Here is a 26,113-nt window from a genome sequence, read left to right on the forward strand (position 1 = left end):
ATTGGATAAAAACAATTATTCCTCTCCCTCTAATTAGGACTTTATTTTTCTTTTCTTTTTGTTGTATCAACCTAGAGCCGTGGATGATGGGTTGTATTGTCAGATTTCGAGGTTGGGGGGCCTGTAGTTTTGTTGTTTTGTCTGCTGCCCTGATGCCATCACTCTTTTATATATATAGATATTGTGCTATGCTAATAATAAAATATATTGTATGTACATACAGCTGCTCTGAGTTCCCTTTGGGGTGAGAGATAAATATAGTAAATGAATAAATAAATAATTTTAGACTTAGGCTCGCCCAGAGTCTGAAATGACTTGAAGACAGATAACAACAACAATCCTAATTAACCTATCTGATTGGCCAGAAGAAGGCCCACACTTCCTATTGAAAGTCTGATAGGTTTATGTTGGTTACACTTGTTTTCATTTTTAAATATTGTATTGTTCTTTCATTGTTGTTGTTGTTGTTTTGTACTACAAATAAGACATGTGCAATGTGCATAGGGGTTTTTTTTTCCAAATGATAATCCGGCCCCTCAACAGTCTGAAGGATTGTGGACTGGCCCTCTGCTTTAAAAGTTTGAAGACCTTGTGGAGTTCAACGGCTCGATAGAGACAGCTGGAGTGAGTTGCGGGTTAGGTGAACGGAGAGGCTGCTGTATCAGGGAGGAGCGCTCAGCGCAGATTGCGGGGCGAGGCGGTTCCGCTCTTGGCCTGCAGGGGGCGCGCGCGCGCTGAGCGCTTTTCTCCCCGTGCTGTGCCTCGGCTCCGCCAGCGCTTTCAGAAGGAGGGACTGGGCTCAGTGCGCGGAGCGGCGCCGCCTCGGTGGCCAGCTTCTCCGTCCCCTCCGCCGCTTCCCGCGCTCTCTGCCTGCCCCTCAGCTCTGAGGCGAGCGCCTTCTGGTCCCTCCAAGGCGGAGGAGGATGGAGCCGGGCTTTCCGGAGGGATGAAAGCCCCTTCTCCCTTCCAAGAGCCCCTCTCTCGGTGAGACCCCGGGACGCGCGCCTGGAGCAGAAGAAGAGAGGCAGCAGCAAACGCAAAGGGCTTTTTCCCGCTTCTCCTTCGCTTCTGGAAGCCTACAACCTCCATCTTCTTAATCGGTCCTCCAGGTAAGCCTCAGGAACTTTGTTACCTCAGCCACAGTGTACAATTAGGCTCAGTGCTATGGAATCCAATGAGTTCTTTCGCCTCTCTGCCAAAGAGTGCCTTAGTACCAAACCCCAGCATCCCATAGCTTTTAACTGTAGCATTAATTTGACAGTGTGGGTGCATTCCTCTCTTCTTTCCAACTACAGTAGAGTCTCACTTATCCAACATAAACGTTGGATAAGCGAATATTTATTTATTTATTTATTTATTTATATATTTGCTACATTTATATGCCGCCCTTCTCACCCCAAAGGGGACTCAGAGCGGCTTACAAATTAAATTTACATACAATATTATATTAGCATAGTACAATACTGGTAATAAATTGCTATATTGTACTGTATCAATATATTGTAATATTATTAGTAATATTACATGTAAAATATAATATATAATTATTCTTATAATACAGTAGAGTCTCACTCATCCAACATTTGCTTATCCAACATTCTGGATTATCCAACGCATTTTTGTAGTCAATGTTTTCAATACATCGTGATATTTTGGTGCTAAATTCGTAAATACAGTAATTACTATGTAGCATTACTGCGTATTGAACTACTTTTTCTGTCAAATTTGTTGTATAACATGATGTTTTGGTGCTTAATTTGTAAAATCACAACCTAATTTGATGTTTAATAGGCTTTTCCTTAATCCCTCCTTATTATCCAACATATTCACTTATCCAACGTTCTGCCGGCCCGCTTATGTTGGATAAGTGAGACTCTACTGTATTACATGTAAAATATAATATATAGTTAATACAGTAGAGTCTCACTTATCCAAGCTAAACGGGCTGGCAGAAGCTTGGATAAGCGAATATCTTGGATTATAAGGACAGATTAAGGAAAAGCCTATTAAACATCAAATTAGGTTATGATTTTACAAATTAAGCACCAAAACATCATGTTTTACAACAAATTTGACAGAAAAAGTAGTTCATTACGGATTAATGTTATGTTGTAATTACTGAATTTACGAATTTAGCACCAAAATATCATGATACATTGAAAACATTGACTACAAAAATGTGTTGGATATTCCAGAATGTTGGATAAGCGAGTGTTGGATAAGTGAGACTCTACTGTATGTTGGATAATAAGGAGAAATTAAGGAGAAGCCTATTAGACATCAAATTAGATTATGATTTTACAAATTAAGCACCAAAACATCATGTTTAACAACAAATTTGACAGAAAAAGTAGTTCAATATGCAGTAATGCTACGTAGTAATTACTGTATTTACGAACGTAGCACCAAAATATCACAATGTATTGAAAACATTGACTACAAAAATGCATTGGATAATCCAGAACGTTGGATAAGCAAATGTTGGATAAGTGAGACTCTACTGTATCACCTTCTTTAGAGCTTAATATATTCCCACATCCAGAAAAAGGGCGAAATGATACTTGGAAGTTTGCGAATAGCCCCATCTATTTGCTATTTACAAACTTAGGCTTTCCTGGCATTCAAAAGCCTTGGGTTGCTGTGAGTGTAGAATTAATAATAATAATAATAATGAATAATAATAATCAATAATAATTTAGTTGGGCAGGATTTTAATTTGAGGGCAATGATATTATTATTAATAATAATAATTTTATTTCATGAGGAGAAGTTGGTAACATATAATTATTATTATTATTATTATTATTATTATTGGGTTGCTGTGAGTTCTCCCAGCTGAATGGCCACGTTCCAGAAGCATTCTCTCCTGACGTTCACCCACATTTAAGGCAGGCATCCTCAGAGGTTGTGAGGTCTGTTGGAAACTAGGTCAGTGAGGTTTATATATCTGTGGGAGAAAGAACTCTTTGTCTGTTAGAGGCAAGTGTGAATGTTGCAATTAATCAACCTTGATTAGTATTGAAAAGCCTTGCAGCTTCAAAGCCTGGCTGATTTCGGCTTGGCGGCCAGCTATCAACTCCCAGCCAATCAGGGGCAGCTAACACCTCCCAATGAAAGAATTTCCCCAGGTGGGAATTAGCCAGCTTTTGAAGCTGCAAGGCTTTTCGATGCTAATCCAGGTGATTAACTGCAACATTCACACTTGCCCCCAACAGACAAGAGTTGTATGTATTGTCAAAAGGCTTTCATGGTCAGAATCACTGGGTTGCTGTGAGTCTTTCAGGTTGTATGGCCATGTTCTGGAACATGGCCATACAGCCCAAAAGACTCACAGCAACCCACCGACAAAAGTTCTATCTCCCACCCTGGACTTTCCACAGGTGTATAAACCTCACTTGTTTAGTTTCCAACAAACCTCACAACCTCTGAGGACTCTTGCCATAGTGTGGGTGAAACATCAGGAGAGGATGCTTCTGGAACATGGCCATACAGCCTGGAAACTCACAGCAACCCAATAATAATAATAATAATAATAATAATAATAATAATAATAATAATAATAATTATTATTATTATTATTATTATTATTATTTTTATTTGTTGCCAACCTCACCTCATGAAGGGATATTATTATTATTATTATTATTATTATTATTAATCAAACTGCATTAATTCTGCAGTGTAGAAGCACCCTAAGGAAATGACACTTACAATTGACTGTTTGCTCCTTTTCTTGGGATGCCTCAACTCTGTTTCCAAATACTCTGTTGAAATATTAACACTATTTCAGTGCTGACAACCTAGTCTCTGAGCATAGTTCATCCAACCAGTTGTAATCATGAGTTTTAAACTCGTATCCTGTGTTTTAATCTCTGTTCTGTGTATATTAATATGTATTTTATAGACATGTGTTTGTAATATGTATCTTCTATAGAAATACTGTACATTTATTATGTGTATTAAGGAGCCACGGTGGTGCAGTGGGTTAAATCCTTGTGCCGGCTGGACTGCTGACCTAAAGGTTGGGTTGTTTGACCTGAAGGTTGCCAGTTCAAATCTGTGAGATGGGGTGAGCTCTCATCCATCAGCTCTAGCTTGCAGGGACATGAGAGAAGCCTCCCAGCAGGATAGTAAAACATCCGGGTGTCCCCTGGGCAACATCTCTGTTGACGGATAATTCTGTCAAACCAGAAGCGACTTGCAGTATGTTCTCAAGTTGCTTCTGACACGATTAAAAAAATGTATATTTGTAGAATTTTTACAATGTTTATGTGTTTTTACTATGATGCAACTTGCCTAGAGTCACGAGGAGAGGCGGGTAAGAAATAATAATCATAATAATGCCTGGGCACAATGAAGGAATTGCCTTCCCAAAATAAAAATCCTACCCATGATTTTTTCCCCCAGTGCCCCAAATTTTAGCATCTCAGAGGAGGAGACATTGGGTGCATTTACACTGTAGAATGAATGTGGTTTGACACTGCTTCAACTGGCATATTTCAATGCTACGGAGTAATAGAAATTGTGGTCTTATAAGGTATTTCGCCTTCTTTGCTTCACCAAGCTACAACATTGCAGAGTCCGTAGCCTTGAACCATGGCAGTTCAAGTAATGTCAAACTGCATTAATTCTACAGTGTAGACACACCCTTTGAGAATCACACCCACAACTCCAATCTTTGCTGTATTTGCTCCATTTCTTTGGATGGCAAAGCTTTGTTTCCAAAAGATCCACTGAGATTTTAAGTTATTTCAGTGCTAATAAATTCAAGAAATTTAGTTGGGCAGTGATATTGTTATTGTTATTATTGTGTTGTCGAAGGCTTTCATGGCCGGGATCACAGGGTTGTTGTGTGTTTTCTGGACTATATGGCCATGTTCCAGAAGTATTCTCTCCTGACGTTTTGCCCAAATCTATGGCAGGCATCCTCAGAAGTTGTGATATACCTCACAACCTCTGAGGATGCCTGCCATAGATGTGGGCGAAACGTCAGGAGAGAATACTTCTGGAAAATGGCCATACAGTCCAGAAAACACACCATTGTTGTTGTTGCTGTGGTTGTTGTTGTTGTTATTATTATTATTATTATTATTATTATTTTCCTTCATGAGGAGAGGTTGGTAACAAATAAAAATGTTATTATTATTGGGCTGCTTTGAGTCTTCTGGGCTGTATGGCCATGCTCTAGAAGCATTTTTTCCTGACGTTTCGCCCACATCTATGGCAGGTATCCACAGAGGTTGTGAGGTATATTAGAAACTAGGCAAGTGAGGTTTATATATCTGTGGAAGGTCCAGGGTGGGAGAAAGAACTCTTGTCTGTTGGAGACAAGTGTGAATGTTGCAATTAATCACTTTGATTAGCATTGAAAAGCCTTGCAGCTTCGAAGCCTGGCTGATTCCTGCCTGGGGGCCAGCTATCACCTCTCAACTAATTAGGGCCAGCTAATACCTCCTAACAAAGGATTCCCCCAGGCAAGAAATCTGTGGACCTTCTACAGATATATAAACCTCACTTGCCTAGTTTCCAGGAAACCTCACAACCTCTGAGGATGCCTGCCATAGATGTGGGTGAAATGTCAGGAGAGGATGCTTCTGGTACATGGCCACACAGCCCAGAAAACTTAAAGCAGCCCAGTGATTCCGGCCATGAAAGCCTTCAACAATTATTATTATTATTATTATTATTATTATTATTATTATTATTAGTTATTTACCTCGCCTCACAACTCAAAGTAGGATGCAATGTAGATAAAATACATGGATAAAACAAAAATAAGATCCACATGAAATCCCCGATATAACAACCCTAGTGAGTGGGGATGGTTTTTGGACTCTGTTTCCCATTTTTTCCTCCGCTGTATGTAACTTCGCCTCTTAGAAAAAGTTGGGCTGGGAAGGAAGGAATGAAAATTCAAAAACAGTTCCTTCATATCTGCTTGACTTCTTGGCATTTCCGTAGGACAGATGGTTTTATAAAGTAATTAGAAATAGAAATTGCATTTTTTTTCACCTGAATATGTAAGTGTGGACCTCTCAGTGTGTCTCTTTGCCTATCTGCCTCTGTGTATATTATTGGTTTGGAGACTTTCGGTGCTCACCTCTCGTTTGTACGAATCCCAAAGCGATTTACAGCAGCACAAGAAATGCTAAAATGATCCAAGCAGAGCCCGCGTAATAGACTCTAAAAGCTTGGTGGGTGTTTGTTTTGAAACCTCAGAGAATCTCCTTTCCTTATTTTCCATCTCAAAATCCCCACGGTCCTTGTTACTTTGAGAAGGATCTAGTTCATGCAAACACTTCCTTTCCCCCTCTTTGGCTGAAAGAGCCTTGGAGTGAAATGCTGACTGTGCTCAAGATGCACTTGCTTTTAGTTTACAAACCCCTGCCTAGAAATGAATCCTTAAGATGAGCTGTGTTCAGGCAGCAGCATCAGGCTGATCTCAGGTGAGCAAAACTCAGACCAAGGCATGCTTCCCTGGGAGTAAGCACTACGGAAGTCAGGAGGTTTCGGAGGAAGCATCTCTATTGTCGAAGGCTTTCGTGTCCGGAATCACTGGGTTGTTGTGAGTTTTCCGGGCTGTATGACTATGTTCCAGAAGCTGTTCACCTCAATAGTACCATTTAATGGAATATGTGAATAACATTATCCAGTTATCTGGGTGCTATGGAACATTTTGGAGATGTAGAACAGTAATCTGAGATTTAGATTCAATTTTTGGAAATTGTGGTAAAATTATTATTACTTTGGGTTCATCTGCACTGCCAAATTAATGCAGTTTGATGCCTAACTGCCATGGCTCAATGCTATGGAATCCTGGGAGTTATAGATTTACAAAGTCATTAGCTTTCTCTGGCAAAGGATGCCAAACTACAACTCCCATAACTCCCATGGCAGTTAAGGCGGTGTCAAACTGCATTAATTTATCAGTGTAGATATACTCCCTTAACCTTCCACTTGCTAGGTAGCGATATGATAAATCCACTCTAGGTTTTAGTTTGAACTTTAACAGAGTTGTCCATGATGCTGAAACATATCCTACCAAATATTTTCAGCATCTTTGATACATCAGTGAATCTTCAAACTAAAAACGCCATCAGCGGCCACTAGTTTTTGTGGTCTCAAAGTTTCATAGAAATTGTATTATACAGTGGTCTTGGGCACTTCACAACTTGTAAGAGTTGCCTGTTTAGGCTGCAGTTCATAGTGTAACTTGATTGGATTTGTTGTCCAAAAGGGGAAGGCTTCTTAGCGTGTACACCAACCACTAAATATTGTGGAAACTGTTAGGAATGTGAGTGGGTTCAACAGCAGGCATGCAGCCTGCTCCTATGCATGTTTACTTGAGAGTAAGGCTTGAGTTGAAGTTGATTTCATCAGAAAAAATATGCACATCTGAAATACTGCATACAATACTGACAGCTCATGATTTAGGCTACAAGTGGTCCCTGTTGACTTGGGAGTAAATCCTGTGAGATTCAGTGGGATTGCCTTCTAAATACTCATGCATAAGACTACACAGCAGAGATGTATGGTTCAAATGTGAATCCTGTTGACATGCCATCACTGATGGAGTACTGACAGCTGATGTCCTGTTTATAATGGAGGGGAGGGGAGTAAATTGCTAGCGGTGTTGGACATTTTACAGATGGGTTTTTCTTGCCTTGTTGCTGTTACTGATCCATGAGAGTTTGATAACATTTTGGATGCGACAGGAGTTTTAAAGTACAGCTGTGGGAAAACAAGCATCTGGGTTCAGATATGTTTTTCATTAATACTAATTTCTAAACTGTCTTTTCTTTAGTGGAATATTCTACTCAGTTCCATTGCAGCAAAATAATATCTCAAATTACAGTGCAAAGATCGCCAGCCCAAGCATGTTTACCAGCATGTGGGGCAAATAAGCATGGATAGGAATACCTTAAACACACTTTTGTGGCAACAAAACTATTTTTGGGTTTTATTTTCAATGTATACATCGGTACTGGCATATGAAGAAGTCAGGTCACAATACACTAGAACACAAGGGTATGGGGCTGGCCTAAGATCTGGAGAGTGTTTACAGCAAAAGGATACCATTAGATAGGCAAGATTCTGTACATCGGCAGTTCCCAACCTTCGTTCCACAGATACTTTAGAACTACTGCTAATCAAACTTTGGAGAGTTGTCTTCCAACAACATCTGGTGAACTAAGGTTGGGAATAATTGCTCTACCACTGGTGTGGTTGTTATCTGAGATGGAGAAGAGGGTCAGACCAATTTTTCAATGTAGTCAGTATAGTAGCATTTATTATTGAGTTGAGCCATCTCTTTTAGGCTCAATATCAATCCTTGGTTTCACTATTTGTTCCATAAATTTAAGGTGAAAAGATGGGGAGTTCAGCATTGTGCATTGGATTATTAATGAAGGAAGCATGCAAGCTTACTTGTTCTCTGTTACTCATTTCTGCCTCCTTTAGGGAAGAATGTAAAAAGCTGCCTTATTCCATGATACTTTATTGCCCATTTAATCCAACAGTCTTTATTCTAACTGGAAGCAGTGCCTCAGAGTTCTGGGCAAGTTTTCTCTTTACCCTGATTATTTTTCACTTCCATGGTTTGACCCAGAAATATTCTGTAACCAAAAGCACTAAGACTGTTGCACTGAACTTTATCATAAGGCTGATAAGAAGGATTTATCAACTTAGAAGTGCAAAAGAAGGCCAGCTATGGATGAAATTATAACCTTGAATGTAATTTTAATGGAATTACTTCCACACATTGTATGTACCATTGGTGGTTAATGGATTCAGTGTCAGTTAGGTGGTGGATATGCTTTGGACTTCAGTCCAGACTAAATAAATCTCTATGTAAGGTACCAAACTATTAAGCCCAAAATAAATTCAGAGTTTGGCTAACTAATGTAAAGTTCAGACTAAAACTCGGAACTGCTTCCCTGGCATGGAAATTGCCTCTCACCTCTGGTCTGCACAACTTCTTGATATTTCTCCCTGTGATGATGGCAGCAGTGGAAAGCAGTGAGTTGAATTAAAGCTTAATTATACATTGAGTTGTCACATTGGAGCCTCTGGTGGTGCAGTGGGTTAAACCACTGAGCTGCTGAACTTGCTGACTGAAAGGTCGCCGGTTCGAATTTGGGGAGCGGAGTGAGCTCCTGCTCTTAGCCCCAGCTTCTGCCAAACTTGCAGTTGAAAAACTTGCAATTGTGTGTAGATCAATAGATACCACTGCAGCGGAAAGATAATGGCAGCCCATGCAATCATGCTGGCCACATGATCTTGGAGGTGTCTACGAACAATGCCGGCTCTTCAGCTTAGAAATGGAGATAAGCACCAACCCCCAGAGTCAGACATGATTGGACTTAATGTCAAGGGAAAACCTTTACCTTAGTCCCATTGAGTTCAGTAGGTCTTCTTTAACTATTCTGCAATCAGTGTACTGTTGTAAATATGACATACACTCCATTGTGTTTGTTCTGAAGTTAACATTTTACTTGGGTTCCCATTGATAACAGTATTGTAGACATCAAATAATGTGTATGGAGTGTGGAAGAGGGCATAGACCTCCATTGTGTGGAAGACGGAAATTTCATCAGGTGGGCTTGATGTCCTTTTCAGTTTGGTTCAATTGTAGTGGTGTGGCACACACCAATTCATTAAGATTTGAAAATAGCCCTTTAATTCTTATGCATACTAACACCTGTAAAAACATAGGAGCTTTTACAACCCCACACTGCCTTACTTCCAAATAAGCCAGTGTGGGATGTGTCCACTATAAAACCTATAATAGTTGCTTCAGCTTCTGTTCGGATGTGTTTGAATGAACTCACTTGTTTAAGTTTTCTCCATTTCTTCATTTTACCTAGTTTTCTTATTGTTTTCCTTTCTTGCGCCTTCCAATGTCATTAGTTGGCAATGTTAGCAGTAAGACGGAAGGTGTTACAACAAATAATATTTACTGTATCAGAGTCAAGGAACAGATATTCCTTTCAGACACTCAAGATGCTTGAGACTGATATTAGCTTCACATTCAATTTTTTCTATATCCGTGAATCTTCATTGTTAGTTCCACATTAGCTGTGTAAAATCCCCAGCTTGGCAGCGGCATGGTTTTGTGAAACCTTTCTCTGCAAAAAATAAATTGCCTTGTCTACCTGAAAAATAATAATTCACGCCATTTAATTAATGCAGATCAAACAAACAGAAAATATTGAGCATGATCTTATTAAAGTATGGTTCATGTAGGGTTGTGGAGATTTGATATTATGACTCAAAATAAAGCCTATCTATTCTTTTTTCACTGATGAACTGCAGCTTCCTGGGCACAAGATTGATTTTTATAAATCAGATGATACATCAACAACAGAGTGGGTAGCAGGTTGTTTAAGGATCCTAAGATTGGTGTTTGTTGTTTGTTATGTACATGGCTCTGAGCATAGATGTCATTTTAAAACTTTGTATCAAAGCCTTTTCAGTGGGATGTGCTACTAAGTTGTTAAACAGTTCACATTTCAAAATAATTTATTTTAGAGGCATGCATGTTTTTGAATCCACAAACTGGAGTGATACATGTAGCAAAAGCCTTGCTATCTCTTTGAAGTAGTAAGCTGACTTATGAAATAACCACCCACAGATATAAGGGTGCAATTCATGGATACATTGATGTAGCCAAGCTCATTACAGAAAGAAGAGGAATATCCTTATTATGGCATAGGTTTCTTATGCCATTCATTCTTCCATGTAACATTGTGAAGGGAGTGCCAAATTTTACAGATAAATATTTTGGGGTGCAGATAATTCTGAAAGGATAAGGAAGGATAAGGAACTTTTCCTTCCATTAACATTTGAAACTTATCTTAAATGCCATGTACCTTCAGATCTAAGGCATTTCTAAGGTGAAACTACAGGGAGGGCTTTTTGCAAAATGTATTCAAGTTTGCCATTTCCTCCTCTTCAGCTGAGAAAGTGTATCTTAAACACCTTTACCATATTATCTGTCTCTCGTTCTATGTATCATATCTGTCTTAGATGTCAAGCCATTAATCTTGACTGCATGACAGAGCATATTTCAATGGAACTTTCAAAATTATTCCATACTAGTTGGGGACCCAGCGGTGCCCGGGTTATTAGAAGGAAGGCATTGTTTGTTTTGAGATGCTAGGTAATGTCACTTAACCTTGGTCCAGATTCATCATTGTCTGGATTCAGTGCTCTCTGGATAAGGGTGAACTACAACTCCGAGATTCCCAGGGCAGAAACCCCCAACCCCTGACAGTATTCGCAGTAGGCCATGTTGGGTCTGTATGCCAAGATTGGTCCAGATCCATTATTGTTTGGGTTCATAGTGAGCTCTGGGTGTAGGTAAACTACAACTCCTATCAATCACTTCAAAGACCTCCAGTATTTTTTTTTTGGTCATGAGGGTTCCGTGTACCAAGTTAGTTCCAGGGTCCATCGTTGGTGGGTTCCAGAGTGCTCCTTGATTGCAGATGAACTATAAATCCCAGTACCTACAATGGCTATAAATCAAGGTGAATTCCCCCCAAACCTCTCCAGTATTTTTCTTTGTTCATGGGGGTCTCTGTGTGCCAAATGTGGTCCAGGTCCATTGTCAGTGGGGATCACAGTGCTGTGTCTTGATGCAGGGTGAACTACAATTTCCATCATGTGGAGTCAGCCCCCCAAACTCCTCTAGTATGTTTAGTTGCTGTTCAGTTCTGCTCTGTTTGTTATGCAGATAGTTGAAAAGACTATGAAAGGGTCAAGGGAGAGGCAGTGGGTGGGGTCATGCAAATTTCACAGCAGTGGAGAGAAAGGAATCCTGGGAGGTGTCTTTGGTGGAGGAGAAACAGAAAACGGTCCCCAAATGGAAGCCTTCATTTGGGTGGTGGTCATTGTGGTGTTTGTGGAGGACATTGGCAAGACTCTTGGACATGTTCATGGCACTCGCTATAATCTGAAATGTCAGTGAACGTAGGGCCATGGATGGCTCCTGCTTAGTGGGAACTATAGCTGTTTATGGAGGTGGGATTCTGTCTGTGTGAGCAGACACCCCTGCCACATACACACATACAGAATTTCACTTTTATTATATGTATAGATAGATTGAGCCCCGGTAGCGAAGTGCGTTAAAGCACTGAGCTGCTGAACTTGAAGACTGAAAGGTCCCAGGTTCAAACCCCGGGAGCGGCGTGAGTGGCCACTGTTAGCTCCAGCTCCTGCCAACCTAGCAGTTAGAAAACATGCAAATGTGAGTAGATCAATAGGTACCGCTCCAGCGGGAACGGCGCTCCATGCAGTCATGCTGGCCACATGATCTTGGAGGTGTCTACGGACAACACCAGCTCTTCAGCTTAGAAATGGAGATGAGCACCAACCCCCAGAGTCAGACATGACTGGACTTAACGTCAGGGGAAACCTTTACCTTTTATATGTATAGATAGATAATAACATGTGAATTATTTCTGGGAAATAACTGAAATATTTCCACACAATAGACATAATTTATCATTGCTTCAACATAGTCCTTCCAATGGATGTGACCATGTTTAATGCATTAGGCATGGTTAGCAATGCTTTATAATCAATCAGTTGAATTGTGAAATGATAGCCATTTGAAGCCCGTGGAATTGGCCTTAGATTGATCAATTTATTTCCCACTAATTTCACACAGTTTGTTCTAAGTTTGGCTTAGCTTGGAAAGAAGTTAGTATATTAATTCTTTGTATAGTCAGCCATCCATATCCACAAATTCTGTATCCATAGATTCAACCATCCATAGCTTGAAAATATTTTAAACATCCAAAAAACAAAACTTGATATTGCAGTTTAGTGGGAGGAACACTATTTTCCTATGCCATTGTATATAATGGGACCTGAGCATCTAATAATAATAATAATAATAATAATAATAATAATAATAATAATAATAACAACAACAACAACAACAACAACAATAATAAATTATTCATATTCTGCCCTTCTCCCTGGAGGAGACCAGAGCAGATTATAGTATATAAACCACACACAGGCAAACATTTAATGCCTTATTACAATAACATAGAATGAGATACACAACACAAACAAAGGCAAAGACTTCTCCTTTCATTTCCAGCTTATGGTGACGGTGCTTCTCTCTGGCTCTGGGAAGATACACTTCTCTATTTCCAAGCCGAGGAGCCTGTGTTGTCACCTCCTGGTCATGTGGCTGGCATGACTGCTTGGAGCTTCTTTTTTCTTTTTTCCCGCTGAAGCAGTACCTATTTATGTACTTACATTTACATGTTTTCAAACTGCTAGGTTGACAGGAGCTAGGGCTAACAGTGGAAGCTCACCCCATCCTACAGATTCAAACTGCCAACCTTCAGGCCAGCAGTTCAGCAGCACAAGGGTTTAGCCCATTGCGCCATTTTTTTGGTATCCATTAATTTGGTATCCATGGGAGGTCTTGGAAACATACTCCAGAAGATATGAAGGTCCCATTAAATATCAATAACTCATTGGTTATTTTTTTTACTTATTTCCATCTCCCAATAATCCCACTTATTATTCATTTTTAAATTAGAAAGCAAAAAGCCAAAGAAACCCAATGGCGCAGATGCCATGTATTTTTAAAGTATTATAAATATGTGACATTTGTTACATTGTGATCAAATGTACACTGGATGCCAACATTTCATGTGAGATCCTTTGCTGCTATCTTGGAAGCTCTGAGTCATATGTGAAATTGAGTTATATCAATGGAAAGCATCTACATAAGTTTGCAATTCTAAACATGTCTATTGGAAATTAAGAGTGCTGTCCCACGTATCTCTAACTCAGACATAATTCCCTCTGAGCTCAATGGAAATACAGCTACGGTAAGGTAATAAGTATAAGATTGCAACCCAAATTCCCCTGATTTTTCAGAACATAGTGCACATCTCTTCAAAAAAGGGATGTTGAATTTGTAGCTTCTGTCCATTTCCAGACTCTGGCTCTTTTTACTCCATGCAGCCTGGTCAGTGGATGGGAATGATGGGACATGTAGTTTAAGTACAGCTGGAAGGCCACTTCTGTTTTAAAGGAAGAAATACATCCTGCAAAGCACATTGTGTATTAACAGAGGTTTTAAAAGAACTGAAACATGTCATTAGAAATTTCTATTTGAAAATGCACAGTGCAAAAGTAGTAATCTTCTATGTAGAGAATTAGATAGGGGAGTGTGTCCTTTCTGGTTTTCTTAGACTCTCAGTAGCTTTTGATACCATTGACCATGGTATCCTTCTGGACCACCTCGCTGGAATGGGACTAGGAGGCACTGTGTTGCAGTGGTTAAAGTGCTTCCTACAGGGTCAAGTCCAGAAGGTGGCACGGGGGGACTCCTGCTTGACCCCATGAACTTTGTCTTGTGGGGTCCTGTAGGGTTCAATTCTGTTCCCCATGTTGTTTAATATCTACATGAAACCATTGGGAGAGTTCATCTGGAGTTTTGGAGTTAGATGCCATCTGTGCGCAGATGACACCCAACTCTACTACTTGGATCCACCTGATGCCAAGGATGCAGACTAACTCAATCAGAGAAGTCAAGCCATAGCAAAGCACTTGATGAACCAACCTGGACATAGCATATTATTAGAGAACACAGAAATGCTCGACCACTCCAACAACTATCATGTCAGACTACACAGAGAAGCCATTGAAATCCACAAGCATGTGGACAATTTCAGCAGAAAGGAGGAAACCATGAAAATGAACAAAATCTGGCTACTAGTATTAAAAAAACCCTCCAAATCAGGACAGTAAATAAAGAACAACACTAAAAAAACAGAGGAATTCCAGACATGAATCAATCAGGGGCAGCTAACACCTCCAAACAAAGGATTCCTCCAGGCAGAAATGAAACGTGCATGGCTATTAATGCTAATCAAGGTGATTAATTACAACATCCACATTGATCTCCAACAGACAAGAATTCTTTCTCCCACCCTGGACCTTCCACAGATACATAAACCTCCCTTGCTTAGTTTTTCAATACACCTCACAACCTCTGAGGATGCCTGCCATAGATATGGGCGAAACGTCAGGAGAGAATGCTTCTGGAACATTCCCATACAGCCCGGAAAATGCACAACAACCCAGTGATCCCAGCCATGAAAGCCTTTGACAACACATTTATCTGCCTTGCTTGCAATGTATTTAGACATTCTGGGAGTGCTAATCAATTAGAAAACAAGGTGAACGTTCCTCCTGCACTTTGTACATTAAATGAATGTCCTGAGCCTTTTCCTGTCTCTGTGAGCATAGGTCTTCCCAAACTCCTGACACACTGATTTATTTTAAGTATACAGTAGAGTCTCACTTATCCAAGCCTCGCTTATCCAAGCCTCTGGATAATCCAAGCCATTTTTGTAGCCAATGTTTTCAATACATCGTGATATTTTGGTGCTAAATTTGTAAATACAGTAATTACTATGTAGCCTTACTGTGTATTGAACTACTTTTTCTGTCAAATTTGTTGTATCACATGATGGTTTGGTGCTTAATTTGTAAAATCATAACCTAATTTGATGTTTAATAGGCTTCTCCTTAATCCCTCCTTATTATCCAACATATTCGCTTATCCAAGCTTCTACCGGCCAGTTTAGCTTGGATAAGTGAGACTCTACTGTATATAGTCTCTACATGTGTGGATGAAGAGTAAGGATAAACTTTGTTCTCCTCCATCCAGATGACAGCTGTTGTAGTAGAGAATTGCCTCAGTACAAGATGGGCTTCCTTGTGTTTTGGAACCCTAGAGAATAGAGAATGCCTTTATTGATAGAAGATGATCTAAATTATGGCTTTAGTTAATATAAAATCAGTGTAAAGACTTCTAATCCTGTGCACACTTACTTGGGTGTCATCTTTTAAGCAAACAAGCATAGAATTGCATGGCAAGTGACAATGTTTGGGTTGGCCTTATGTATAAATGAACGCTTGTCTTCTTCCATGACAAATTGCCACAGCAGGGTTTGCCTAAGGCATTTCAATAGCTAAAGCAGATCAACAATTTGAGACTAGTCCCCCTTTTATCTGTCAATATGATTAGAACCTAGCACCACAATATATTTTACCACCCGAAGCAGAAAATTCCAAAGTCTCTCTCCATTCCTGGCGGTAAAGTTATTGTGTCAGAAGCAAATTGAGGATACAGTTACAATGTATTTAAAAACACAAAGTTAACTTCACATTATACTATATTTCCTTTGACCAGTAGCTGGCCACTTGGAGTGCCTCTGGTGTCACTGTGAGAAGGTCCTCCATTGTGTATGTGGCAGGGCCCAGGTTGCATTGTAGTAGGTGGTCTGTGGTTTGCTCTTCTCCACCATTTCATGTTGTGGACTCCACTTTATAGCCCCATTTCCTAAGATTGGCTCTGCATCTCGTGGTGCCAGAACGCAGTCTGTTCAACACCTTCCAAGTTGACCAGTCCTCTGTGTGCCCAGGGGGGAATTTTGCATTCGGCATCAGATGCTGATTGAGGTTTCATGTTTTAGCCTGCCACTTTTGGACTCTTGCTTGCTGAGTTGTTCCTGTGAGTATCTCTGTGAATGTTAGGAAGCTGTTTCTTGACTTACTTTCTTTACTGTCATTCCTGCAGTAAAAACAAAGCAATAATACACTACACAACCAACCATTGGTGGCTTTCTCATCTCATCCAAATGCTGCTGCTTTATATGACTCTTTTGTTCTATCTCATGGTAGGACTTTCCCTTCACCATAATATGATATCTCAAGGAGCAAATGAAATTGTGTGAACTGGGTTGCACTCTTCACATCCCACAGCAGCCACTCAAAATCATTCCAGGCTTCAACATGGCAGGATTTTTTCTTATCTGTGCAAAATAGTAGCTAAAGCAGTGGTTCTCAACCTTCCTAATACCCCTTGATACAGTTCCTCGTGTTGCGGAGGCCCCCAACCATAAAATTATGTTCATTGCTACTTCATAACTATAATTTTGTTACTGTTATGAATCGTTATGTAAATATCTGATATGCAGTGTGTATTTTCTTTCACTGGACCAAATTTGGCACAAATACCTGATACACCCAAATTTGAATACTGGTTGGTTTCACGGGGTGGGGGGGGGGGAGGAATGATTTTTTCATTTGGGAGTTGTAGTTGCTGATATTTATAGTTCACCTACAATCAAAGAGCACTCTGAATTCCACCAATGATGGAACTGAACGAAACTTGGCACACAGAACTCCCATGACCAACAAAAAATACTGGAAGGGTTTGGTAAGCATTGACATTGGGTTTTGGAGTTGTAGTTCACCTACATCCAGAGAGTACTGTAGTTTCAAACAATGATGTATCTGGACCAAGCTTGACACAAATACCCAATATGAACAACTTTGAATGCTGGTCGAGTTTGGGGGGGGGGGGGACTCACCTAATATGATGGTAATTGTAGTACTCCCTGTATCCACTCAAAGCAGGAGGATGGTTTTTGGTCGGAGGATTCGCTGTCTGTTTCCAAAAAGGAAGAGAAGGACAGGCAGAGAGAACCAGCATTCTCTGCCAAAGGGGTTCCTAAGACCATCAGGAATATGTGTTTTCTGATGGTTTTGGTGACTCCTCTGACACCCCCTCATGACCCCTCCCCAGGGGTCCCGACCCCCAGGTTGAGAAACTCTGAGCTAAAGGAAGCTGTACCTATTAGGCAGATCTAACTCTGTGTGTGTGGGTGGTGGATCAGATGTTATGGCTGATTTGGAAATTAACTATTAAATATGCATAATAATATGGCCGTTATGATTACATTTTGGAGCATAATTAATCATGTGCCTTGTAACCAAGACTACTGAACTTGACCTAGCAATTTTTTGGAAATTCCTTCAAATGAGCGCTGGGACCTGTATTTATGTTGTATATTTGAAGAACTGAGCCGTTCTCAGCAGTGGGGCTCTCACTGCGTTATCCTCAAGGAATGAAACACAAGCCAGCATCAAAATTCAAAATCAAACAAATCCCACCTGCTTCATGATAACTGTTTAGAGTGACAATAGTGTTCTGTGAAATTGTAAAAGGTTCCTTATTGGCAGAGGCTGGAAGTGACTAATTACTTGCAAATAATTCCAATAAGAAGGTAACAGAGCAGTGAACAAGCAGAGCATATCTTTAATCATAGAATAGCAGTTTGAGTTTTTAAAAGGTGAAAGATTTATATGATCTGAAGAGAAACCAGTGTATTTAGATAATTAAAAAGGGAGGCAGTTGTACAGGTTGAGCATCTCTTATCATGATTCCAAAATTCAAAATACTATAACCCAAAATTGTCTGAGATGGTGATTTCTTTCTGATGGTTCAGCACATGCCAACTTTGTTTCAAGCACAAAATGATTAAAAAATACTGTATAATATTGCCTTCGGGCTATGTGTATAAGGCGTTTATGAAACATGCATGGTTTTTGTGTTTAGATTTAGCTCCCATCTTCACGACAACTCCTTATTGTACATGTATGCAAATACAGATAAAACAAACATCTGACAAAGTCCAAAATCCAAAACAGATCTGGTCCCAAGCATTTTGGATGAGGGATACTTATTTTGGAGAGATAAGAGAATTTACGAAAAATAGCCGTATGTTTAGAACTGGTAGTTTTGATGAAAAGGGGAGTTGAAAATACAACATTTTGGCTTTGGGAGAATTGTCGGCTATGGGGTTTGAAGACGGTCCTTATGAAAATGAAGAAAAGGGTGCATATGAAAGGGTGTGTCTCTTCCAGGTGGCTAGTGAGAGGTGTAAATAGACTGGCAGCCGTCGTTTGAATCAGAAGGCACTAGGGGGCAATAGAGCACCAGCAGAAGCAATGCTTGGCAAACACAAAGGGAATTCCCTTCCCCCTTGTGTGATCTTTGCTCCAGGTATATGTGTGTGTGTGTGTGTGTGTTGTGTGAAGTTGGGTTGTATCTTTTAGCTTTGAAATAGTTGAACAAATCCCCCCTCCTCCCTTTGAGAAAGCTGTATGTAGCCTTTCCATAATCGCCTAGTATTTCAAAATAATTACACCTGGTGCATATTGAAGCTGGAGATGGGAAAATCTGTATGTCTTGCTCTCTCCTACTTTTAAAAATGTTTCAACCTTTTGTCTTAATATGAAGGAATTTGTTGTGGGGTCTTTTTGGCCATATTTTTCTAAAACAGACAAATGATTTCTCTGTTTACACCTACAAACATTAAGTAGCAACTGCTATTACCAGGCCCAGCATGAAAGTGTTTTTCCTGCCATATAGTTGTTAAAGGCAAGCTGATATTGTCAACATGCCTTCAAGTTAACTCTGATTTACGGTAAACAAATCATAGATTTTTTTTCTGGTCAAATTCCATCCAGAAGTGGCTTGCTCTCAGGACACTTCTACACTGCCATATAAATCCAGATTATCAAAGCAGATAATCCACATTATCTGCTTTGAACCCAAATTGCCTACAGGGTTCTACACTGCCATATAATCCAGTTGAAAGCAGATAATCTGGATTTTATTTGACGTAGGAGGGGCCTCAGCTACTATTAAAGGTTTTCTATGTGTACATATAGGTAAAAGGGAGTGGCAGTGTTAAAAGGATAAAATTTAGGTAGCGTCTGGGTAGGGTAGGTAGGGATGAGGTAAACAGATCTACCTGGATATAGGTCTAGAGAAGATTGTGATGGAAGGGGAAAGGTGAAGCGGAAGTAAGGGGAAGGGTGGGTTTGTCATCTTCCAATCTTCTTCTTCATGGTTTATAGTCTCTAGTCTCTTATTTTTTCCAGTATGTGTTTCTCCTTTTCTTTCCTCATTGTTGGGTCCATTTTCTTTGTACTTGGCTAAATAGATTATACTATTATCGTCATTTTCTCTGAGTTCATATAATCTTTAAATATTTGCCAATCCGTTGTTCTCTTTAGTCTTCTTCAAACTTACATGGTAAACTACTGCAAAGGGGTTGCATCTGAATACTTCAGATAAAGACATACAATAGCATAGTTATTGGGGCTAGCTATATAGAATATGCTGCACCAAGTCCCGATGTCTTGTATTGTCTGCTAATCAGTTACTGACACAACGCAAAATGCTGGTATAGGCTGTGACTTGAACCCTGGATAGTTGCATTGTATCACCCCTGATCCCCCTCCAGTGGATTTTATTCTTTAAAATGAGGGGGAATAGACAGTAGGGAGAGCCTCTTTTAATTGTGGCACCCTGTTTAAGGACTGCTCCTCAGAAGCTTGTCTGGCAGCAATTTCATAGAATCATAGAATCATAGAATAGTAGAGTTGGAAGAGACCTCAAGGGCCATCTAGTCCAACCCCCCGCTAAGAAGCAGGAAATCGCATTCAAAGCACCCCCGACAGATGGCCATCCAGCCTCTGCTTAAAAGCCTCCAAAGAAGGAGCCTCCACCACGGCCCGGGGGAGAGAGTTCCACTGCCGAACAGCCCTCACAGTGAGGAAGTTCTTCCTGATGTTCAGGTGGAATCTCCTTTCCTGTAGTTTGAAGCCATTGTTCCGTGTCCTAGTCTGCAGGGCAGCAGAAAATAAGCTCCCTCCCTCCTCCCTATGACTTCCCCTCACATATTTGTACATGGCTATCATGTCTCCTCTCAGCCTTCTCTTCTGCAGGCTAAACATGCCCAGCTCTTTAAGCCTCTCCTCATAGGGCTTGTTCTCCAGACCCTTAATCATTTTAGTTGCCCTCCTCTGGACGCTTTCCAGCTTGTCAGCATCTCCCTTCATCTGCGGTGCCCAAAACTGGACACAGTATTCCAGGTGTGGTCTGACCAAGGCAGAATAGAGGGGGAGCATGACTTCCCTGGATCTAGACGTTATTCCCCTATTGATGCAGGCCAAAATCCCATTGGCTTTTTTAGCTGCCGCATCACATTGTAGGCTCATGTTTAACTTGTTGTCCACGAGGACTCCAAGATCTTTTTCGCACACACTGCTGTCAAGCCAGGCGTCCCCCATTCTGTATCTTTGATTTCCATTTTTTCTGCCGAAGTGAAGTATCTTGCATTTGTCCCTGTTGAACTTCATTTTGTTAGTTTCGGCCCATCTCTCTAGTCTGTCAAGATCGTTTTGAATTCTGCTCCTGTCTTCTGGAGTGTTAGCTATCCCTCCGAGTTTGGTGTCATCTGCAAACTTGATGATCGTGCCTTCTAACCCTTCGTCTAAGTCGTTAATAAAGATGTTGAACAGAACCGGGCCCAGGACGGAGCCCTGCGGCACTCCACTTGTCACTTCTTTCCATGATGAAGACGACGCATTGGTGAGCACCCTTTGGGTTCGTTCGCTTAGCCAATTACAGATCCACCTAACCGTACTTTTGTCTAGCCCACATTTTACTAGTTTGTTTGCCAGAAGGTCGTGGGGGACTTTGTCGAAGGCCTTACTGAAATCTAGATATGCTACATCCACGGCATTCCCTGTATCGACCCAACTCGTAACTCTATCGAAAAAAGAGATCAGATTAGTCTGGCATGACTTGTTTTTGGTAAATCCGTGTTGACTATTAGCAATGACCGCATTTGTTTCTAAGTGTTTGCAGACCACTTCCTTAATGATCTTTTCCAGAATCTTGCCTGGTATTGATGTGAGGCTGACCGGACGGTAATTGTTTGGGTCGTTCTTTTTTCCCTTCTTGAAGATAGGGACCACATTCGCCCTCCTCCAATCTGCTGGGACTTCTCCTGTTCTCCAAGAACTCTCGAAGATGATTGCCAGTGGTTCTGAAATAACTTCCGCTAGTTCCTTCAATACTCTTGGATGTAGCTGATCTGGCCCTGGGGACTTGAATTCGTTTAGAGTGGCCAGGTGTTCCTGGACAACTTGTTTCCCTATTTGGGGTTGGATTTCCCCCAATCCTTCGTCCATTCCATGTTGCTGAGGTTGAAGATGGCTTTCTTTTTGTGAGAAGACCGAGGCAAAGAAGGCATTAAGCAGTTCTGCCTTTTCCCTGTCCCCTGTCGCCATCACCCCATCTTCTCCTTGCAGTGGCCCTATCGCCTCCTTTTTCTTCCTTTTTCTACCAACATAAGCAAAAAAACCTTTTTTGTTGTTTTTTATGTCCCTGGCAAGCCTGAGCTCATTTTGCGCTTTAGCCTTGCGAACCTTTTCCCTACAGGAGTTGGCTATACGTTTGAATTCTTCTTTGGTGATTTCTCCCCTTTTCCACTTCTTGTGCATGTCACTTTTGAGCTTTAGCTCAGTTAGAAGTTCTTTGGACATCCATTCTGGCTTCTTTGCACTTGTCTTATTTTTCTTCTTTGTTGGCACTGTTTGCATTTGCGCCTTGAGTATTTCACTTTTGAAAAACTCCCATCCATCCTTAACTCCCTTGTTTTTTAATATCGGCGTCCATGGAATGCCGCTCAGTAATTCCTTCATTTTTTGGAAGTCAGCTCTCTTAAAGTCCAGAATGCGTGTTTGACTTGTCTTAGTTTCAGCATTCCTTTGTATTGCAAACTGCAGGAGCACATGGTCACTTGCCCCTAAGGATCCAACCACTTCAACTGTATTGATCAGGTCTTCCACATTTGTTAAGATTAGATCAAGAGTTGCTGATCCCCTTGTTGCCTCTTCTACCTTCTGGACCATAAAATTATCTGCAAGGCAAGTGAGGAATTTGTTGGACTTTGTACTCTTGGCTGAGTTTGTTTTCCAGCAGATATCGGGATAATTGAAATCGCCCATGACTACTATATCTCTTCTTTGTGCCTGTTTGGTCAGCTGTTGACAGAAGGCTTCATCAAGTCCTTCATCCTGACTCGGAGGTCTGTAGTAGACACCCACGACAAGATCTTTTTGAGTCCCGGTTCCCTTGATTCTTATCCAGATGCTTTCAAGCTGGTTTCCCGGATTACAGTCTTGCATTTCTTCTGCAACGTAACTGTTTTTGACATATAAAGCTACTCCCCCTCCTCTCCCCTTTGTTCTATTTATGTGAAAGAGGTTATAGCCCTCAATGGTTAAATTCCAGTGATGGGAGTCATCCCACCAGGTTTCAGTGATGCCTATGACATCGTATGTGTGGTGCTGTGCTAGGAGTTGGAGTTCGTCTTGCTTATTTCCCATGCTCTGAGCATTAGTGTAAAGACATGTAAGCCCCTGTGACCTCCCCTCGAACTGTTTATTTGGGATTATTGTGCTCTCTGTACTTGGTCCTTGCTGTGTTTGTGCAGCCCTCCGTTTAGCCTTACGGCGGTTCCCTGTGGTCGTGGGTAATATAGTGTTCGCCAGGCTGTTGTTCCCCTCCCCCAGTGGATTTAGTTTAAAGTGCGCCTGATGAGGTTTGTGAGTCTGTGTGCAAAAAGATGTTTTCCTACTTGTGTGAGATGCACCCCATCGCTTGCCAGTAGTCCATCCTCTTGGAAGAGTAGACCATGGTCAAGGAAGCCAAAATGCTCCTCTTGACACCATTTTCTGAGCCAGTTATTGACCTGTACTATTTTTCCTGTCGTTCTGCCACTAGGCAGAGATGGCACATTCTAAAATCTTCATAATTCCAAGGCTTATTGAATGCTAAAAATGCTACCCCTGGAGAACAAATATTTTTATACATCTGAATTGATAAATTAAAGGTGTTAGGACCTCCTTGCCTTGTTCATCTCTAGACTCAGTGAAGTAGATAATATGTCTCCCCAGTAAACCGATAGTAGAAAGGATTCATATAAGACTATTGTGACATATCCTCACCACGCCATTGTGATGGTCCCTGTATATTTTGTGCTCTAAACAATAAATACACAATTCCTATTATGTGAATTACCAGGGGCATGAGTAGGAATGTCATGTACATGAACATTTGGGATAAATGAACTACTAAATGCCATAGTAGGGTCAGAGCCAGCACCCTGGGCAACTGTCAGGGCCCACTGATGATGCAGGTGCTCTCTGTGTACATGGAATTATGAATCTGCTCTGGACTTTAGTCTGAATATTAAATGAGCCATTCAAATTACTTAACCTGTTTGAGAAATTGTCCTCTGGTGAACCCTGATCTCTATGTGAAGCACCTGGTTGTAGCCACTTGTTGTGTGTATCACAATGCATTGTCATGGTGCGAAGTCAGGGCATAATGAGGAATTAAAAATATGGCTTAATTTAGTAAAATGGTGCTCTCATATGGTGCTCTTATTTTACACACAGGACTGGACTTATATTAGTAGGATGTGCTGAAACATATTATTTGCACATTACAGTTTTATAAACAACACCCATCCCCCTCAATCTTCCCACCAAAGTGAGTCAGAGATTGTTAGCTCAATAGGGAAAGCTGCTTAGATTTCAAGTCAGTGGAAATTTTGCCAGAAAACATAATAGATGGTTAACAAAACACTACCAAAGTCCAGTTTGATAACAGATATATTAAGGAAGTGTGAAGATCTTTAGGGAAACATTTCCATTCTCATTAATAGTTCGGATCTAATTAAAAATCACCCTAACAAATGTTATTAGCTTTGTCAGAAGGGCTTTGATGAAATGGAGAGAGTTAAATTGGTTGTGGCATTGGACAATTCAAGCAATGGAGATAATTGTTATTGCTGTTTAACTTACAAACAGAAATTGCTTCATAAACTTATAGTTCTATCTATCTATTTATCTTTCTCCCTATCCCCATAAAGGATGACTAGAAAATATACAATATTTCAGTCTGCCTGCTCTGCATAATCACTTAATCTGACACAATTATATATTTATGCTTCATAATGACTATAACTGAAATCACCAGTTTGCATTACATGGCTTAGAAAATCATGTACTATGGCTATACTCTAACCTAACTCCCTGGTTTTCTGTTATGGCTGCTGTCATTTTTTTTAACATGTCAAGGACCATCCCTATATTTGTGCTCATTGGATACAATTCTTCATTTCTTTCCAGGAACCGGCAGTAGTTTGGGGACTATCACTTTGAATAGCACAGCTTTAGAAGATATACCCTAAAGGAAACAATAAGCATAAGCTAGACTGTGAATATTAAACAAGGACAGCAAAGAACTGGAGTTGGATGAGAATTAATAAATAAAGTGCCTTGTTCCAAAACAATGGCAAGATGTATTTAATTTAATTTTGTTTTGTTTGGGAAAATGGCCAGAAGCTGCTTCGTTTTCTGAAAGCAGTAAAGCTACATTTTGCACTCTTCTGTATTTGTGTCTTATGATCACTGCAGCCCAAAATGAAATGGTTTCACTTCTTCTTTCTCTGTATTACAGATAGAAATGAGGTTGACATTATTATTCACTGATCAGTAGGTCTGCTGCATACTGCTTCACAACCTGAAGGCAAAGTGGAATGCAGTTTGCAGACGAAATCAATCAATTGTCAAAGTTTGGGGTCCAGACTATCTGAAAGACTGCCTCTTGTCATATGAATCTGCTTGAGTTGTGAGAACCATGGGTCAGCGGCATCTGCTGGCTCCCATTAGGAGTGGAATGGTGAATCTTTTCCAGTTGTTGGCTAACTTTAAAGGAGCTATCCATGGTGCCAAATATATTTAGCAATAAGATTCAGCACTGCAGAGACTTCCCTTAAAGACCAGATTAACTCCTGGCATAAATTGAGAGTGCTGCCTGTTTAGCTCCATTGTTGGTGTTTCAGTGTTTTAAAGTTCTTTTTAATCCGTGCCCTTTGAAAACAGGATGGTTTATTTTATTTTTTTGCTGGGATTTTATGTTGTGAGTCCCACACTGAGAAAAAAGGTGGGAGATTAAATAAATACAAAGCCTGCAAAATATGCACTTTTTAAACAGTGGGGTAGGATGTGCACACAGACATGTTTAATCTCATTGGCACAATGTGTATATTTGCAAAACTGTATGTTTGTTGTAAAGCAAAATGTTTTTTTCCCAGAGAAAATGTATGCCAAGTCCCATAAGGCTTTTGGGCAGACAAAACAAAATCCAATGCAGATATGAGATAATGAATGTACCAATGGTGGAGAAAGCAAAAACCCAAATGAAAATATGTTTGACAGATTTATCCCCCCCCCCAAATATATTTTTTTAAAATGCTCTTATTTTAAAAGGGGAGAGTGGTATCCTTACTGTTTAAGATGCATTTCAGATTCCTAGTACTAACACTTGCTGTTATTATGAAAAAAGCAGATCGCT

The 26,113-nt window shown here is 40.4% G+C and overlaps 1 protein-coding gene across 2 annotated transcripts in view; it reads left to right on the forward strand.

The window, feature by feature from the left end:
- The first annotated feature begins 763 nt into the window (after nucleotides 1–763).
- cpne4 (copine 4) overlaps nucleotides 764–26,113 on the forward strand; it is a 281,734-nt gene continuing 256,384 nt past the window's right edge. Inside the window, exon 1 of one of the 2 annotated variants that reach the window (XM_062958193.1) lies at nucleotides 764–1,109. The gene's annotated coding sequence lies outside the window, so the exon portion shown is untranslated. The remainder of the gene's footprint in view (nucleotides 1,110–26,113) is intronic. The other variant, XM_008112771.3, reaches the window with a different exon arrangement.

Source organism: Anolis carolinensis, chromosome 6, assembly GCF_035594765.1.
Source record: "Anolis carolinensis isolate JA03-04 chromosome 6, rAnoCar3.1.pri, whole genome shotgun sequence".
Classification (NCBI taxonomy): Eukaryota; Metazoa; Chordata; class Lepidosauria; order Squamata; family Dactyloidae; genus Anolis; species Anolis carolinensis.